We start from the raw sequence: 19,815 nt of genomic DNA, 5'->3' as shown, positions 1-19,815 counted from the left end.
TTGTCCCAAGCATCTTTGAGTTATGTATATCTGTGTTTGTAAGTCCATCTCACAAAGATGGGGGGTGGCTGTCATAGCGTACACCACATATTAGCAGCTACTTCACAAAAATTCTGCTTTTCCCTACTGATGAGGCACTAACCTAAGGCTTCATCTACAGTTAAAATGCTAAAGTTACAGCTGCAACACAATAACACTTCAGTGCAGACACTTACTCCTGCAATGGGAGTGGATCTTTCATCACTGTAGTTAATCCACCTCTGAGAAGTAGTAAGTAGATCAACAGAAGAATTCTTCCATAGATCTAGCACTGTCTACACCAGGGGTTAGATTACCTTACCTATGCCTCATCCATGAGAGAAATAGCTATGCCAATATATCTTTTCAGTGACCAGCCCAAAGAAAGCTAAAAATATGTAGGCCTACATGGACAAGACATATTGCATACACAGTTTCTGTTTGCACATGTATCTATGAGCCTTTGCATGCACAAATATCATAGTGCAAACTTAGAGTCTAAATTGATGCCACATTAAAAGGTTTGCCCCAGGTTCTTGCTAAATTGGAAGGGCCAAAATCAGAAATGAACAAGGTATCAATTCTGAATTTCTCAATGGGTAATATAAGAAATAGGAAATAAATGCCAGGCAAAAGGAAATTACATATTTTTTTCCTCCGATGACTGTGGAGTTGATGCTTGAAATCATTGCTAGGACATTAAGAGAAAGTGTTAATCATCACTGATTTGTAAAGGCAGGCAAAAACAACACCAAATACATCTACAGACCCTGGGCTTATTTGATGGATCAGGCATGTCATTCAGAGGCATGATGCGCTGTCACAAGTCATACTGCCTGGATGATTTATTCCACTGGAAGAGAGAACCACCTAAACCCAACTAAATAAAAAATAAATAAATAACCCCCCTCCATACCACGAACCATGCACAAATGCAATGCAGTGAAAGCATTGTGCACTTGAAAGTCAGTCAAGACATCCCTCCCATCGGACATAGTTGCAAACACACCACTTAATGTGAGCATGCAGAGTTCCTGCCCTCACTTTTTATTTACACCATGACATAAGAAACCAGACAAAAGCACAGACTTATAACGCTACCAAAGATAAAAAAAGGAGAGCCTATATCAGCCACACTTTTTAAAGACCCAATCCAAATGGGAATGGAAATCTTTGCATCAGCTTTAATGGTTTTTGGCTCAGGCCCTAGGTATGTAGGAATTTAAAGGGATTCAACTACCTTTATAGCTATACATGCTGGCTTAGAACCCAAACAGTTCACCTATCCTCTGACTTAGAGCATGTTAGGATCATAAACAGAATAGCAATGGGAATTTCTCTCTTTAAATCATTTTGAGTCTCATCTTAATGTTAGCTGCCACAGAAATACTCCAGAGAAAGGCTGCCATTGACTCCAGTGGATTTTGGCAACAGCTCCTAGTAACTGTTGTATTTCCATGCACCAGGGACCTGCACACAAAATTATTTAATTAGAACACAAGTGAGTTCTTTGGTGGTTGAGATTTCATATAGATCCTGATGCGTCTTGCCTTACGCAAGCTGGATGATCCAGGCTTTTGTTTAAAAAGCAAGGATTACATTTGCAAGCTTAATTTCCATCACTTTCTTTGAAAATATCCAACAAAATTTCCAGGAACTGTGCACATTTTTTATACTAACCCAACTGACTATATGCATAAGGGTACCTCTCTTCACCACAGCTGGGAGGGTGCTTCCCAGCATGGGTAGACATACACCCACTAGCTCTGCTCAAGATGGCCCCCAAAATAGTATGGCTGCAGCAGCACAGGAGGCACCCTTTGGACTAGCCATCCAGTCAGTCCTGTCCTACCCACTGGGTAAATAGTCAAGTGGCTCCCCTGAACAGCAGCCCATGCTACTATAGCCAAACTACTGTTTTTTGCTCAATAGCTTGAATATAGCTTGTGCATGTGCGCTTAGGATCCACTCTCACTACTGCAGCTCAGACATGCCTTTAAGTTTGAGTGAATGCATTTTTAAAACTTCATGTGTCTCGAAGGGCATGTCTACACTAGGAAATTTCAAAATAATTATATTCAAAATAATTACTCCTGAAATAACAAAATTGCAATATCATGTCCCCACTATGGGGGAGCCTTGAAATTAGTCTGGGGCAGGCTATGCTATTGTGGACGTGCTACCTTGACTTAGAGCTCCAGGAAGCACTGGGGAGTAATTACTTCAAATTATTCTGTGGGGGGAGTTATTCTGAAATAGCAGCAGCGGAGTGTCCAACCTAACGCTATTCTGCAATAACATACTTACTGATGCTGCCTCCCACTCCCCTCCTTGTTTCTTCCCTCTCCCTTCCCCTTTCCTATTTATTTTGCATGTTCACATCCCAAACTCATAACTCCGGTCATCTGAAGAAGTGGGCTGTGCCCATGAAAGTTCAGTATACTATCTACATGTTTTGTTAGTCTATAAAGTTGCTACCAGACCATTTGTTGTTTTATTTCAAAATAAGCATTACCACCCAAGGAAAGCAGGAGTACAGATTCCAAAACAACCAGCTGGTGACTGGACAAAATAACAGGCTTGGTAGTATAGATGCTCCGTTTATTATTTCAAAATTATTTCAAAGTGTAGACCAGGGCTAAGAAAGTTCACACAGACCACATCCTGCAAAGGAGCAGAATAGGGCAGTTAAGATAAAACTCACCTCTGTGCAAAAGAGTCATTATCGACGTCATTATCACTCTCTCTTAATTCTCTTTCTGTATCCATAGATCATTTTTCTTTTTAATCTGTGCCAGAAAAACAGACATAATGAGGCTCTTTCAGTCCTGTCTCAGAGAAGTCATTCACACCAAAGTCTAATCCCTCAGTGCCATCTACCGGGGAGTGTAAAGACTATGCCACAGTAGAAGACTGCATGAGGGGATTTTTTGGACCATTTTTCACTCTCCACACAACCCTCAGCAAATGTTAAACTCTTCACAAGAAGCTGCTGCAGAACAACAGGGCCAGTGCTCCAACTTTTCAGACCATTTACAGTCTCATGATTATAATTTAAAAAGCCAGAAGTCCAAAAAAAAGCCGTCAAGACGTCACTAACAACTACTGGTTTACTCTTTAGAACCCCCCCCCCTCGCCCCCCAAACAGCAATGTTCTGGTTTCTGCTGTAGAAGCAAGGCCACTAATTGCACTAGCAACACTTTACAAACTCCAGATTGGCATTGGCAGTACTGACAGTGAGCTGAAGTTAGCATTCCTATAAAGCTCTCTAGTGCGGACCTTTCACAAAAGTGGAAGGTTGTTAGGGCACCATGGGTGCTAAGATCAACAGCTGCTTAGCACAGAGACAGTATCAGAGGGGTAGCCAGGTTAGTCTGTATTGAGAAAAACAAGGAGGAGTCTTGTGGCACCTTAAAGACTAACAGGTTTATTCGGGCATAAGCTTTCGTGGGTGAGTCGCACCATCAGGAGCTCATCCACCAAACATCTATGAATGTGATATATTCCATCCTGTGCCGATGATGCCCCCCCGCCATGTATATTGGCCAAACAAGGACAGTCTCCATGCCAATAAATGGTCACACATCTGATATGGAGAAAGGTAACCTACAAAAAAAACAGTAAGAAAACTCTTTAGCCTCCCTGGACACGTCGAAACACATTAAAAATAGTCATCCTCCTACAACAAAACTTCTAAACCAGACTAAAAGAGAAACCGCAGAGCTGCAATTTATTTGCATATTTAAACTAGGGGTGGGTATTTAACTAGTCAAGTTGTGATTAGAATTTCATCGGCTAATCAATTAGTTGATAGGCAGCCCAGCTCAGTCCCGGCTTGCACGAGGTGCGGGACCAAACCCTGCTGCAGTTCTGCAATTTAAAATGTAGTGGGAGTCAGGGGGCAGGCTGCCCAGCTCCTACTGCCTTTTAAATATGCTTAGCCACAGAGGGGATTGGTTCCGCACCTGACGCAAGGTGGGACTGAGATGGGCTACCTGCCCAGCCAGCAGCAGCCTTTGTGTGTCCGGGTCCCAGCAGGGAGTTGGGACCTCCCACAGACAGGAGCTGCTGCCATGAAGCAGCCTGTCAGGGGGATCACAGGGTGGGCCCGCAGTCACCTGGGTCAACACCCTGTGGAGACCCTCCTAGTTTTACTCTGGACCCTCCTCTGGGGGTGGGGGCACATCTGCAACTTGGCGGTTACCACACTTCAGGCTGTCCCCCTTTCTTTGGGGCATAGATGGCTTTTCTATCCCCAGTCCCAATCTAAGCCCTATGGAAGGTGGGGGGAATAAGCCTTATGACCAGGGTCCACAGTCCAGCCCTTAGGTACAGGGGGGTTTATATGGTCTTGTGACCAGGGTCCACGGTCTGGGTCTTCCTTCAAGGACTCTGGGAAAGGGAAAAAGCCCCCTTTCACGACCGGGGGAGGTAGGGAGACCTGGGCCCTCCCATGCTACCAGGTCCTGGACCAGGTCCCTAAGAATAGAGAATTCCTCCACTATCCGGTTGGTGGGGGTGGCAGCAAAACCCACCAACCACTTGGACAAATCTTCCACCCTGAGCCACTTCCTACCAACACTGGGGACCTACCTGTCAGCATCCTGCAGCTGGTTTCCCCTTCCCAAGCTCAGGCGGTGCGGGGAACGTAAGCAAGCTGAGGCCGAGGTTCATATTGCAGCAGTCAGATCCAGTCTGGGGTGTCCCCAGTATTCCACAAAGAAAGTTCTGCTGTTGTCGTAGCTAGGGTTGCCAGGTGTCTGATATTGACCTGGACAGTCCGGTATTTTGGCCTCCTGTCTGGTAAAAAAATTCAGAAGATACCGGACACCTAAAATACTGGACACCAACACTCAGCGCCTGGCCTCCCACTGGCCCCCAACATCCCCATCCCTAGACCCCATGCTTACCTGGTTCCTCAGGGAAGCTAAGTTCTAAGAACACAAAATGGCTGCCAGCAAAAAGACCAAGGGGAAGCAATCCTTCCCCTGGGTCTTAATGCTCAATGAATCCCCTGTTCCTATCCCTATTCTGACTGCGCTCACTCTGAAAAGGGCCATGCTGTTTTAATTTTATTTTAATTTGCTTAATAAGTCTTGGAGTCTTTTTTTTTGCTAACACAACTTTGGTCTTCCCCCTCCCCCTTTTTTTTCCTCAACGGAATTTTTTCAGGGGGGTGTTCAGTATTTTTGGTTCAACCATCTGGCAACCCTAGTCATAGCAGTCTCTGGCAACGGCGTTGGGGCAGACCCTGCAACCCCTCTGGGGTGAATAAATGGTCCGGCAGCAACAACCTCCCTATCAGGGCTTGAGACCCCGCACAGGTCAACCCCTGGCCCTGAACCCTTAGGGTGTCTGGGGATGAGCAAGCCTCCCCCTGCAGCAGGGAGGTCGGGAGTCCCAGGCCCAAGCCTGAAGCCTGCCTCAGCGGCATGAGTGGCCCCGAGGCTCGGCAGGGTCTGGAAGCGAGAACAGCCAGTCTCTCCCGCTGTGAGGGCAGAAAGCCGGAGGCTGGCCCCTGAGGTTGAGGCAAGGGCAGCAACCCTTCCTCCCCCGAGGCTGACAGCAGCACCTCTTCTGGTGTCAGCCCCAGCATTTCACCCCATTTGTCCACCCTCGCTGGAGCCAGCGCAGGATTTAAATCTGCCGTGCCACAGCAGGAGCATGCGCAGTAGTGCTGGGGTAGGGGGAGGGAGAGGCAATCCACTTGCCCCAGAGCGGGAGCTCCCCCTCCTAAGTGCAGGGCCTGCATGGCCTGTCACACAGCCCCTATCCACTAGGGGTCTCTATAGGAAGTAGGGACTCCCCATGGATAGGGCAGCTTTAGGCAGCAGAGAGTGGAGGGGCAGATGGCATTTCAGAAACAGTGCTGGGGGGATTCTGGCAAATCCAGTAATGTGCCTGAATCACTACTGCTTACTGCTTAAACATTAGCAACCAAGCTAACAGGCCCAAATTAGACCTAGACCACAGTCAGGGGAAAAAAGGGAGTTTGGGTGCCACAGAGATGGCTGCTTGACCCCGCATCCTTCCTGGGGCCCAAATCTCTAGTGAAATTGCTGAGCTATACTTTAAGAAAAACAGGAAGTTTGTCTAAATGCCCTAAGACCTATATCCATCTGGGTCCCCGGGCATGGAGTCTCTGAAAAAGAAAAAACGCATCTGGCAAAAGTGATGATCAGAAGAAAACCTCTTGCCTAAACTTTAAAAAGTGCTTGCCTAACAAGTTTTTGAGTGGCATGTTATTGTATTACTAATGGATAAATAGGGAAGGAAAGTTTGAGTTAGCGGGACAATTTTGGGGAACACTTGGAGAAACGCCTCAAAGACCCCTTGAGGATTTTTCACATATGGACGCATCTTCGTCCTCACCAGCAGAGTTTTTGCACAAGAACAGTTGTTCTTGCGCAAGGAGCTGCCAATGTAGATGTAGACATAGGGTACATCTAGACTGCAAGCTTCTTTCAAAAGAAGCTTTTTTGGAAGAGATCTTCCGAAAGAGAACATCCACACTGCTAAAGCACATCAAAAAAGTGATCTACTTTTTCAAGAGAGAGCATCCACACTCATTGGACACTCTCTTGCGTGTAAGCTGTGATTACTACAGACGGAGTGGCCACTTCCTCTTCTGTGTCCACACACGCCTTTTTCCAAAACAAGTCTTTCAGAAAAGGCATTCTTCCTTGTAGAATGAGGTTTACCAGTGTCAGAAAAAAATCCTGCGTTCTTTTGATTTTCTTTCTAAAGAATGCAATAGCAGTGTGGATGTAAGTGAAGTGTTTTCGGAAAAATGGCTGTTTTTCCGAAAGACACCCTGTAGTCTAGACGCACCCTAAGTCTTTAAGGTGCCATGGGACTCCTCACTGTTTTTTCTAGAGAGAGCAGTCGGATATATTCTTTCCAAATTTGTGATAGTTAGCATTGTGGGGCCTTGCAGGCTCTTGGCCTGTCTCCTCAGCCCATGAAAGCTGCCCAAAGGCCTTTTTCAGCTTCCCTTCAGGGCAATTTTATTCTGCATAAGGAACACTCACAAGAGGCCTTTTTCTTTGCATCTTTCCCTCTTCATTGTCTGCCCCAGAAACCCACCTTTTCCCACGGCTCCTCTCCTTAACTGACCCACTTGCTGGCTTTTCTAATCACTTGATCCATCTCATCTGGGCAGCAGCTGATCAGTCACTGGTGAGGCTGGGCCCTCCACTTCTAATGATAGACAAAACTCCTAATGATCGTGGGTGCTTACATGGTTGTATAGGGCAGAGGGGTGAGTGGGAGGCTCAGAGCAGGGGGTTCAGGCACAGGGTGGGAGTATATGAGTGAGGGCAGGGAGTGGGAGGTGCAGGACTCAGGACAGGGAGCTGGGAGGCCAGGGAGAGCTTACTGGGGCCACCCAGGAGCACGAGAGGGGCACTGATGTGGCATCAGCTTATCCTGAGGGGGCCATGGCAGTGCTCTGTGGCTAGTGGCTCCTCCTGCAGGGCTGGGGCTGTAATCCCTGGTTGGTAACTCCTCCTGGGAAGCTGGGGCTGCATAGGCTGGGGATGGGAGAGCAAGGCTCTGAGGGCCAGCCCCAGCCTCCAGCAGCTGGCCCTGTATCCTGCAGTCCAGGGGAGAGGGGTAGGGCTGCAGCCATGGGCCAGTGGGGGGAAAGGTTTGAGGCAGGGGAGCTATTATCAGTGTGCAGGTTTTCAAGATGGCCACTCTTGGTGGCATGGCTGCCCCTAGTGGCCACTCTGCAGGATAGCTCTCCCCTGCCGGCTCATTGCCCTGAGTGATCACTCTCAGATCGCATCTCTTGAACCGGAGCCTCTCCCTTTTCCTGTTATGGAAAACTGTCTTTCCCAGGGCTCCCAGTTCTCCTGGCACAACCAAACCCTGGCTTTGTGTCAAGTTAGGAGTAGAGGAAGCTGCAGACCAAATTTGGTGGTCCTACCTCTTACCGTTTAGGAGTTCCTGAACAAAAGAACTCGCAAACAGAGACACAAACAGACACACTCTAAAATATAGGGAGAGGGGAGGGGTGAGGTGGGAGGGATCAGAACTTTGTGAAACCTCATAAAATATTAAATTGAATTTAGCTTAATGAGCAAAAGACTGTGAGGGGTCGGGGGAAGAGGTGAAGCAGACCACCCATTGCTAAATTTCCCCCATGCTTAGGCATCAGTTTTTTCACAGGAGTGGACCCTAAGACAGGGGTGGGGTGAGGAGGAGATAGTCCCCACTACACAGCTGTGGAATCTCAGGTTTTGGGAGGCATGTCCAACACTTAGCAGAAAAAAAATGTTCCACTGTACTATTGATTTGGAGAAGTATTAATTACATGCTCAAAGGCAGAGAAAGCCAGTTCATTATAAATATTATTCATCTATATTTTGCCTCTCTGTTGCATGCCTCATCTCAGAGCACTTTGCAATCATCACATAATACCTGTGAAAAATAGGCAAATGTTATTATGCCTCTGGGCAGGAAGGGGAAGTCAGGCACTAATTTGTACAATGAACCCAACTCTGTATTCCACTCTTGCGCCTTAATTATTGTATCTCCTCTTTCAGCCTGGTTCACAATCATTTCAGTAACTAGTGACATGATGGGGATATATGGAATAACCGTTTACTCTAATCTTTTTCCATCCCTGGATGATTTTTTTCCATCTGTGAGAGGAATAAATTTTATGTACATGGAGGCATGTGTAAATGTGCATCACCAGTAGAAACAAAAAAAATTAGCTGTGGGCACTCAAATCAGCTGGGCAGCATTTGAATCTCTTCTGAGCAGCTGCCAGTACACAGCTTATAGGGAAAACAGCCTGGAATATTTGCTGTTCTGATGCTGTTTGTTGCGTACAACAAGCATACAACATGCTGAGTTCTGCTCTGGGGACATGTACTTGGCTGTTCTACCAACAGTGGAAGGTTTAGCTTTGGTAATTTTCAGTTTCATGTATCCACCCATCTACCAAAGATCCAAGCATCACCATATCAGAACCATAAACACCTATCAGAACCCATCCCCCACAACTGATACTTGCCTCCCCACATCTTCCAAAGAGGTTTACAGTTGACATCAAGGCTAACTTGAGCCAGTATCCTTGCCTTGTCTCAAGAGGTGCAACCAAAACCCAGGGCACTCCAGACAGTAATCTTTGAAAATCTTTCCTAATATTAGTTTTCCATGTACACACTAGTTGCCATAGAAACATAACCCAATCATGAATGGGAGGTGAAGTGTCCAGCAGATAATCTTTCTACTAAAATGTGTTCCACAACATGAAAGAGTAGAACTGGTAGACAATTTTGACCAACACTTCCCATCGAAAAATGTTCTTGAGTGGAAACTGAAATATTTTATGGAAATGTATCACGGTTGATGTACATTTTATCAAAACCAGTTCATTCTTGGCCACCCCAGCAGCTCAAAGCTGGTAAGCCCAACTTTAATACCAGGAAAACTGGTTGAAACTATAGTAAAGAACAAAATTATGAAACTCATAAATGAACATGGTATGTTAGCAAGTAGCCAACACAAGTTTGTAAAGGGAAATCCATCCTCACCAATATATTAGAATTCTCTGTGAGGGCCAACAAACATGGGAAGATGGGTGATCCAGTAAATATAACCTACTTGGACTTTCAGAAAGTCTTTGACCAATGTCACTCACCAAAGGCTCTTAAGCAAAGTAGGCAGTCATGGGATAAGATGGAAGGTACTTTCATGGATCACTAACTAGTTTAAAGACAGGAAACCAAGAATAGGAATAAACAGTCATTTTCACAATGGAAAGAGGTAAATAGGAGAGTCCTCCAATGATTTGTACTGGGACCAGTGCTGTTCAACATAACCATACGTTATCTGACAAAAAGGGTCAACAGTAAGATGGCAAGTTACAGACAGTACAAAATTACTCAGGAGAGTCAACTCCAAAGCTGTCTGAAGAATTGCAAAGCAATCTGACAAAACTGGGTGAGTGGGCAATAAAATGGCAGATTAAATTTAATACTGATAAATGCACATTGGAAAACACAATCTTGACTATACATGCAAAAGAATGGGGTCTAAATTAACTGTTACCTCTCAAGACAAATCTTGGTGGCATTGTAGATAGGTTGTAGGGATAACATATTAATGTATTGAAAATGATTCCTCCAAATGGAAGTGACTCCCCATAATTTGTTCCCCACAACTCAAAGTGTTTAGATTTATTATTAATTCTTATTATTATTATTAGTTAAGATTGTTAAATGTTTAGATTTATTATTATTATTATTGTCCCTTTAGAATATAATGTATTAGGTCATGTAACTTAGAACTGTTAAGAATATAATCCTATGTAGCCAGAAACAGCCCCCCCGTGCTCCAGGGCATGCTCAAGCTTGTGCAAGGGGCTGCTTGAAATTAACATTGCAAAGATACATTGTAACAATGCATTGTCAAACCACTAACTCTGCTATGGGAGCCAAGCCCTGTAATTGACTAAGGGCATTGTTACTTAATTGACGCCTGTTCTCTTTAAAACATTGTAACTTTACTCAGCACTCAGAGAATGTTTTAAGCAATACCACCCAGAAACTTTTTGTAACTACAACTCTGATATATGTAAAGTTATTATTATACAAAAACATTGTATGGGAAACATTAAGGAATGTATGTAAGAGAGAGAGAGTGCTTGGATGATGAGTGAATGGTTCTAAGAGGTGCCAGCCTGAGAATACAGCAACAAAGGGCTGAAGAAGGCGTCAGGTGCCAGTGCAACCAAAAGGTGTCAAGTGGAGAAACTGGAGGTCCACCCGATGAGATCACTGATGAGCACCTGGCAGCCACCCTGGAGACATCAGCATGATGCAGCAATTTCCATAGACTGGCATAGGAAGAAATTCCTATAAGAACTGGACTAAAAAACTATGGAATCAGAGTCCAAGGTTCTGCTGCCAGCCTACCAGGAGCTTCAGATGCGCATCTGATCAGGACTTCGCTCCCCACTACCATCACTTGTATACAGAGTACCTGGCCAGTATCCTGTCACAAGCAACTTCCAGGCTGGTAACTATACACAGAACTTGAATGAATGGATGTATGAATGAATGGTTATATATATATATATACACACACACACACACACACACACAAGTGTATAAGGGTTAAGTAGTGATAGGAATAAGTAGTTAAACAACGTTGTTTGCTTTTATCTTTTCTTTATTTTTTTATTATTATCTTTACAATAAATGTGGCTTTTTGCCTTATCCCCCTCATAAGAGCCTGCTTGCTTTTATTTGGTACAACAAGGTCTCTGAAAACATCCACTTAATGTGCAGCTGCAGTCCAAAAAAGCTAACAGAATGCTAGGAACCATTAAATATAGATAAGAGACAGAACTACCGTAATACCACTATATAAACCCATGATATGTGCACACCTTGAACACTGCATCCAGTCCTGAATGGCCTATCTCAAAAATATATATTTGAGAGAAGTACAGAAGAAGGCAACACAAATTATTAGAAGTATGGAACAGCTTCCACATGAAGAGAGATTTAAAATGCAAATTGTTCAGCTTAAAAATAACAGAGCTAAGGGGGTAGGTGATAGAGGTTTATAAGATTATGAATGGTGTGGAGAAAGTAAATATTTATCCCTTCATAAAACACAAGAACTAGAGGTTACTCAAACAAATTTTGCTGGGGGCAGGGGCAGCATGCAAAGCCTCCTCCCTACCCACTTCAGCAGAGCCACATGGAGCAGCCAGCTGTTTTCACAAGCCTGGGACTGCAGCCAACAAGCAGGGAGTCTGCCTCATGTTCCTGCAGGGCTGCTGGCTAGGAGTCACCTATGTATGCACCTACCAGCCAAAGCTTGCTTCTGGCACCCCACCCTCTTTTTCCCCCCCAACTACATGCCCCAGGCCACCACCCAACCCTCTGTACCCACTCTCTCTACTTCCTCCTGGTCACAGCTCCCTCCCATACCCTGCACCCCTTCCTACATCCTTCCCTCAAACCAGAATCACAATTGGGAGTGAACGAATTGGGGGTCCAAATAGGGGGGGTTGTCCTTCAGTTGCCAGAGATGGGGCCAGACCGAATAACTCTGAACATTGAAGTTATTCAGACGCTTACCCTGGACCCAAATTATGCAAATGGGCCACCCCCACCTTCCACTGAAACAAATTCCCTAAACCTGGAGGGGTTTTGACACGGGAAAAGGCTCCCAAGCTGAATTTTGCAGCCTGCACCCCACTCTAATTCGAAGTATCTTTTAAAACCACATGAAAAGGGAGGAGATCTGAAAGAAGAAGAAGAAATGATAAATCTAGGGCATCCTGGCTGGGGAAGACTTGAACTGGATCAAAGAGTCCTTCCTACTGTTATTAACTCCATTTAAATTAAAAGGTTTATGCTGCTGCCCCCTACTTGCAGCTCCTTGATTCCCTCACACTGTTTGATGTGTGGGGCTCTTTCTGAGCTCCGGCTGGCCTCTGAACAGCAGGATGCTCAGGTTTGTCTTCGGTATGTTTCCAAGGGAGCATGTAGATTCAAAAGGGCAGTGGCAGCAGCAGAAGCCCTGGGCCCTTTAAATTGCACCAGAGCGTGGCGCAGCATGTTCCACGTGGCTCTGAGGGCTGCTAGGTGGCTCCCTTTTTACCCAAGGGCCTTCCCCTTCCAGGAGCATGGAGCCAGGTCCTCCCATATTGCCAAGGGGCCTGGCAAGTCTGTCAACCCTGCTGTCTGAGACTCATAATAGCGTAGTGCCTTGTGGGCTGTAATACAGTCTCATTTCGATTGTTGGGTTTAGTGTGCAGATGCTGGCTGGTACTGGTGGCAGCTGTCTGGCTGGGTCATCTGGTGGCCCTTCAGGCCTTGAACTCTGTCCCTCTATAACATTCAATCTAGCTACTGTTTATGATACTAATAGCTGGTAATATGGGTCTGTCTACACAGCAAAGTTATTTCGAAATAATGTTCCTAGCATCTACACAGCCAAACCGCTATTTCAAAATTAATTTGAAATAGCAGAGCACTTATTTCAAATTTGGTAAACCTCATTCCAAGAGGAATAACGCCAAATTCAAAATAGCTATTTCGAAATAAGTGCTGTGTAGACACTTAGATCTAAATTGGGGGCCTCCAGCCTTCCCTGGGTGCCCTGGTGGCCACTCCAGCCTCAACCAAGAACACTCCTCTCCCTCTCCAGGGCCCTTAAAGGAGTTGACTCTGGCCTCAGTGCCTGTGCCAGCTCCAAGCCTGCCAGCCCAGAGCCAGCAGTCATTGTCCCTGACCCAGTGGCCCCAAAACATGAGCCAGCAAGCCACTGGCAGCCAGGTTTCCCCCTCCCCTCTCTTCTCCCCTCTCCCTCCTCCTTTCCCCAGTCTCACCAGAGTTTCGTTCCCTCCCTGCCCCAGTTTTGTTAAATAAAGAGTTTGTGTTTATGAAAATATGTGTATTTTATTCGACATCAGGAAGGGGGGGTTGGAAGGGGTAAGTGGAAGGACATGAGGGAGGAATGAGGCACACGCCCCCAGTGGGGCACACCAGGGATGCTCTTAGTGCTCCTCAGGGTGGAAGCTCTCCTGCAGGGCCTCCTAGATACTGACAGCCCCCTGATAGACCTCCTGGATGGCAGCCTGCAGAAAGTGCAGCCAGGCTCACAGCAACGTGTCCACGAGAAGCACCAGAGTGCCCAGGGGCAGCTCTGGCTCCATGTTGCAGAGTGCTGCGGTGTCCCAAGTGAGGGCAACCAGAGCACGCAGAGACAAAATGCTTTGCTGTCCCTCATGGAGGCAGGCTAGCAAGCAGGGAAACCTGAGAACCTGGCTGTCCCGGGGGAGGGAGGTGGGGTGTCCCTTTAAGCACAGGCCTCAGATAGCCTCAGGCAGCAGCCACACAAAGTAACTCCTGATCTGATGCCCTGCTGTACCTGGTTCCGGCCGGCCTTAATGCGATTCAGCATCCACTCAGTGTGGACGCGCTATTTCGAAATGCATTTTGTGTGTAGACACATTTTGAAATAACTTATTTCGAAATAACTATTTCGAAATAAGATATTTAAAAATAACACTGTAGTGTAGACATACCCTATTTGTTTATCATTCATCCAGATGCAGCGTTATAGAGCTGGTTATAAAACTTCTTATGGAGCCACTTTTCATAAGAGAAAAGTGTTTCATTAAAGTAAAAATGTTTTGTGCACTTGTGTCAATGTCATCAACGTTTCATTTAAGAGACACAGAGAAAGGATAGACTGAATCCAACCAAGAACAACTTCCCAATCAAACTGCATAAGAAAAGGCATGACAAACAAGCCTCTCAACAGGCAAGAGCATTTGCAGTCCATTTCTTTAAAATCCCCATCAAAGTGCAGCAGAGTTTTTTGTGCAAATGTCCTGAGCATTAAACTTTTTCTACTCTTCACCACTAGAGGGCACCAGCACTATATCCAACTTAGGACCATGCAAAAAGTGACAGGACAAGCCAGCCAAGAATAAGATATGCTTTTAGAGGTGGAGTCAATCACAGTTAAAATCCTGAACCCAGTTCCAAAACCACTGAAGAGAGGCTCAGCTGCTGTCACAGATTTGGCCCAATATAGCCACCTGCATGGAAGATGGAGGCAAGAGTTTGGAGGAGGCCCCAGGAGGTGAATCTCTAGGCATGTGGCTAAACTGGAATCTACATTTGCAGCAGTTCAGTAAATAGTTCTCTTAATAGAGAGCCAATTTAGCTTTACAAGCATGAAGATTTTTCATGTTATTACCCAGCATTCTGGACACCCCAGTCTAGAGAAAGGGGTCAAACATTTAGATTGAGGTGTGAGTTTGGAGAGCAGATGCCTCAGGTGTCTGGTATGGTGACATTCAGGGGCTTGGTTTGGGCTTTGTTCTAGCTCAGTAACGGGGCAAAAACTACACAACAGCACTTTGGTGTTTGATGGGCAGGGAGTCAATGTCTGCCCAATGGGATTTCAAGGCTGGGCTCCAGACCTCTCTGTGTGACAGGATTTAACCTAGTGTAAGGGTATGTCTACACTATCTCGTTAATTCAAGCTAGGTAGGCAAATGAGGCAACTGGAGCCATTCCACGAGGAGTAACAGTTAATTCAAACTAAGGACTTTGTTCGAATTAATGTTTCAGTGCTGTGTGTAGCCGCACAGCAGTGAGTTCGGGCTAGTGAAATTTCAATATGGCAACCAGAAGGGAACTTGCAAATAAAGCCCGGGGTTATTTAAATCCTGGGCTTCATTTGCAACTCCAGTCACCTCATTTGCCTACCTAGCTCAAATTAACATACCCTAGCTAGTGTAGACATACCCTAAGTTATTTGGTTTGCTCCATTTCTCCTTAGTACCTCATATCCATCTTATCCTCATCCTCGAAAGAAATGCATCTTGTATTTCCCAGCTCTGCTCCACAACGCTTCCAGCTCTTGTGGCTAGTTGTTGAAACAACTCTTGCTCACCAAGCAGTGACATTTCTAACTTGATATAACCCTGTCTGGGACATTAAGAGTTTCCAGTGGCTTTTATGACTGGCTGTCTTGAATAAGCCAAACATCTCTCTCTACCTTCCTTGCTGCCTCAGGTCTGTCTGCATCCAGTGGTTCTTTGCTGTGGTCAAATTAGCTGATGACACTAGCAATGGGGGAGGCTGCCAGAACTGAATTGTAAATCAACTAGCTCGGCTATAAACTAGGGGGTGTGGCTATTGATCTCAAAGGCCCAAAGAGTGAAACGGGTTTATAAACAGTCACGGTCTGACATTAAACATGGTCGATAGGCTTGGGGTTATTTTGAAGAGAGCGCTGGAGAAATTCACGCCTGTGCTAGTGTGACAGGGCTGCTGGTGAAGCTAGGAAGCAAGGTTCAATAGCCTGAGGGTACCTCATGTTTCTGTCTTCTATTCCTAAAGCTCATGGTTCAGAGTTGCACCTGCAGGGTCAGGAAGGGATTCCTCTCCCCCTTCCCCCGCCCCACGCAGCCCAGTGGACTCTGGTTTTATGTTTTGTTTTTTCTCTCTTTTTCCTGCAGTCTCAGCAATGGTTGCAGGAGATGGGACTCGGGAGGGCTGGGCCAGGGCTCTGAGGCCGCCCCAACTATTTTCCCTCTCTCAGATGCCGGGCTGGCGGCTTCGTGCTCATATGCTCAGGGTCAAACTAATCCTCACATGTGGGGTCAGGAAGGAATTTTCCCCCTGGTCAGATTGACAGCGGGGGAGGGTCCTGCCTGCTTTGCAGCAGGGAGTGTGGGACACTTGTTGGGATTATCTGGGTCTCTCTCTGAACGCTTTCCCTTCCACTACGGGGCCGTGGACACTGGGCTGCCCAGTCCATTCTGGTCTCCACCTGTGGCACATAACAGGCCGGGCTCCTGCAGCCTTTGAGGTTTGTTGCTGGGTTTGTTGTGCAGGGGATGGATGGGGCAGGTGTCCTGTGGTACACAGGAGGTCAGACAGGGTGATCAAATGGGGCCTTCTGGCCTCACTCCAGTGCTCTGCCTAGTGCTGTGCGAGCAGCCCCTCTCCTCATGGCCTGCAGCCCCCACCTGTCCCAGCCCTGCTGGTCCCAATACTGCCTCACAGAAAGCACTGGCAATGCCCTAAGTCCTCTCCTGCATTCCCCCCCGCCCACACACCCCCCACCCACACTCACACAATGCCCACTTGCAGGCTCTCCTCAGCAGAGGGAGCCCAGGTTGAGGAACAGCTAGAGTCAGCTGAAACCCTCACATCTTGGGAGGAGGGCATTGGACTGCCTCGGAGACAAGATGGGTGCAATTCCCAGCCCGCTAACAGCTGGGTGAGAGACCTTGGGCATGTCATTTCATCTCTCAGTGCTTCAGAGGGCCCATCTGTAATGAAGATAACCGGCCCCTTGCCATACTCTTTGTCTGTATGTAACTAGCTAGAGCTTAGGGCAGGCACCACCCCCTACTGTGGGGGGGGCAGTGCCCAGCCCCAGGTCCTCATCTCACTTGGGGGCACTAGTGTAAGACACAGTCTGCTGCTATCATCCTAAAACTCCCTTTCACTTTCATTCAAAGGAAGGTAAATGAGGCATCAGTAACGCTATTGAGATTCAAAGTGCAAGGCTGTGTAGATCAGGGCTGGCTCGGGTACCTCTCTAGTCATGAAATGAGCTATAATGATCAGGAGGTGAAAGGCCATCCAAACACACACAGTGGCCATGTCTATACTAGGAAGCTATTTCAAAATTAGTAAATTTGACACGACTCCTAATTTAACAAATACAAATTAACATGTTCACGCTACTGGGAAGCCTCAAAATTAGCCCAAGGCAAGCTCTGTTAATGCGGATGTGCTACCTCAGACTTAGCATTATTCCTGATGAAAAGCAGGAGTCCAGATTTCAAATTCCATGGCCCATTATTTCAAAATAAGGAGCTTGGTACATGGATGCTCTGCTTATAAATTTGACCTGGGCAGTATTTTGAAATAAAGTCCTAGTGTAGATCAGGGCAGTGTCAGGGTTAAGCTGGAGCTGTGATTTTATTGTATGTGGGCCAATGAAGCATCTCACCCAACTGGGGCCCCAGTAGGAATTCACCTGGCCATTGCCAAATTCCTCCCTGTCTCAGGATGCTTTGATCTTCCTGAGCCCTTTACCTAGGAACCAATCATCTGCTATTAAATTGGGGGTGTGACTAGAACTAGACTGAAGAGGAGTGGACTGCAGCCACCATAAAGCTCAGAGTTCCCATGCCCTTCACAGAGGATTACTGCCCGTGTTAGTGCAAGCTAGGAGAGCCACAATGGAGGCCTTGCAACAGATTTGTCTGAGGAAAGCCGTAAGGACACTTCTCAAAGCTCATCACTCTGGCTTCAGGAAGTGTATTGCTGCTGATGGTATTCATTGTTACTCATCATCTGTCTCTAAAATTGCTGTTCTAGCCCCAAGTAAAGACTATTCCTGCCCCCAAAGAGTTCCTGGCCTACAAGAGAAGTCCCACTACCATGGGAGAGGTTAGCTTGTTGTCTTTCTATTTTCATTTGTCCCCTTGGCCATGTCAGACCCCATTTTGTACACGTTAGAGGCCTTCTGCAGGAACACTTAATTATGGCCACACACACCCCTAAAACATTTGAAAGAATTTACCTGTTGCTCCCTCTGCCTATGGAAGTTGGTGTCACATTCTTATCTCCCCCTCTTGCTTAAAGGAGAAATCTTATTGTTCCCATCTTCCACAATAGAACCACACACAAGTGAATGTGAACACAATGGCTGTCTAGACAGCTCAGATTTGTTTTGCGCAAAAAAGCCCCAATCGCAAAAGTGGCGATCAGGGCTTTTTTGCGCAAAAGCAAGTCTAGATTGGCATGGATGCTTTTCCACAAAAAGTGCTTTTGCGGAAAAGCATCCATGCCAATCTAGACGCTTTTTTCCGCAAATGCTTTTAACAGAAAACTCACCAACCGTAGCACCCCCGGCAGTCTGTCCACGGAATTAGCTCCTTCCGGTGTCAGGGGACCTTCCCTCTGGCAGTGTTTCCCCCTTTTCTTTCAGGCCGCGGTGTCCTCTTCAGGACACTGCCCTTCGGCAGTACCCATGTCAGTCTGAGCCCCCCCTTCCAGGGGAAGTTGTTGTTGTTGTTTCCTCAGCAGGCCTTACTCCAGGCCCTGCAGTCTGGGGGTTTGCTTGGCCAGGGCTCCCCTAGCCCTGCCTTGCTTCTCCCCAGCCCTGCTCTAGGAAGTCTCCTCCTCCCCTAGCAGCCAGGCTCTCACTGCCCTCCTTCACAGGAGCAGCAGCCCATCATTTTATATGGTTCCCAGCTGGGCCCCAATCATCTAACATGGCCTCAGCTGGGGCCAAATTCTCAGACCCTGCTTCGGCCGGGGTTTGCTCTTAAAGGGCCAGTGCAGGGCAAACGCCCTGTCACACATACATTAGAACATCAGTTTACTTGCGCAAGAACATGCAGCCAGTGTAGACAAGCAACAAGTTTTTGCACAAGAGCTGCCGCTTTTGTGTGAGATCGCGCCAGTGTAGACACAACCCAATTGCATTATTTTGAAAGAAAATTGAAATAACAGAGGGCTTTTTCTGACATTTGCACCTCTTCTGAAACAGCTATTTCGGGAGAGGGCGTGTGTGGACGCGGAACAGGGAGTTTAGTCAAAAAAGAGGCCTCCAGGAAATCCCACAGGTACCCTGTTGGCCACTCCATCCACACACTCATAGTTCCTCTTCCCTTGCAGGTCTTACAGCTGCAGGCACAAGGGAAAGGGCTTGTGGCAGGATGCTGGCCCCCACAGCCTCTGGCCACACCGCATCTGTCACTGCACGTCATCTGTCCAGCATGGCAGACCCTCAAGCCCCCCGCTTGTTCCAGGGAGTACTGTGACGGCTCCCAGGAGCCTGCTAGGTCCGGCAAGATGCATGTGCTGTCCAGATCTGGAGTGGAGATCCTAGCCCTCATTGAGATGTGGGGCGAGGAAAACCTCCAGGATCTCTGCTCCAGATGGAGTAACGCTGATGTCTATGACCCAGGAGCAGGTCCGACGTAAGGCTGAGGTCTACCAGGCCTACACCAGGGCAAGGGTGTGCAGCTCGTGCTCCAGGGTAGAACCCCACTCCTGCCCCTATTTTGAAGACCTGCACCACATCCTGGGTGCAGCCCTTTTCCCACCCCAGTGGTGGACTTGGGGCTGAAGACACCTGTCATTGCCCACCTGGGGTCACAGCCAGGAATGAGGAAGAGCAGATGGAAGAAGAGGACCACCCAAATGCAACCAGCTCCATGACCACCATCACCCTGGGGCCAGTACCCCACAGCCTGGATGTGTCCCAGGCATCCT

The 19,815-nt window shown here is 47.0% G+C and overlaps 1 long non-coding RNA gene across 1 annotated transcript; it reads right to left on the bottom strand.

The window, feature by feature from the left end:
- Positions 1-910: 910 nt before the first annotated feature.
- LOC142818864 (uncharacterized) lies at positions 911-18,747 on the bottom strand. Its single transcript, XR_012896561.1, has 4 exons — positions 18,430-18,747; positions 4,613-4,819; positions 2,723-2,807; positions 911-1,488 (listed from the first exon to the last, which is right to left on the bottom strand). It is a non-coding gene; the product is annotated as an uncharacterized LOC142818864 (long non-coding RNA).
- Between the last annotated feature and the right edge of the window lie 1,068 nt (positions 18,748-19,815).

The sequence above is a fragment of the Pelodiscus sinensis genome, chromosome 18 (genome assembly GCF_049634645.1).
Source record: "Pelodiscus sinensis isolate JC-2024 chromosome 18, ASM4963464v1, whole genome shotgun sequence".
Taxonomy (NCBI): Eukaryota; Metazoa; Chordata; order Testudines; family Trionychidae; genus Pelodiscus; species Pelodiscus sinensis.
The sequence above is the reverse complement of the archived record's forward strand: the minus strand, read 5'-3'. Positions and strand labels throughout refer to the sequence as shown.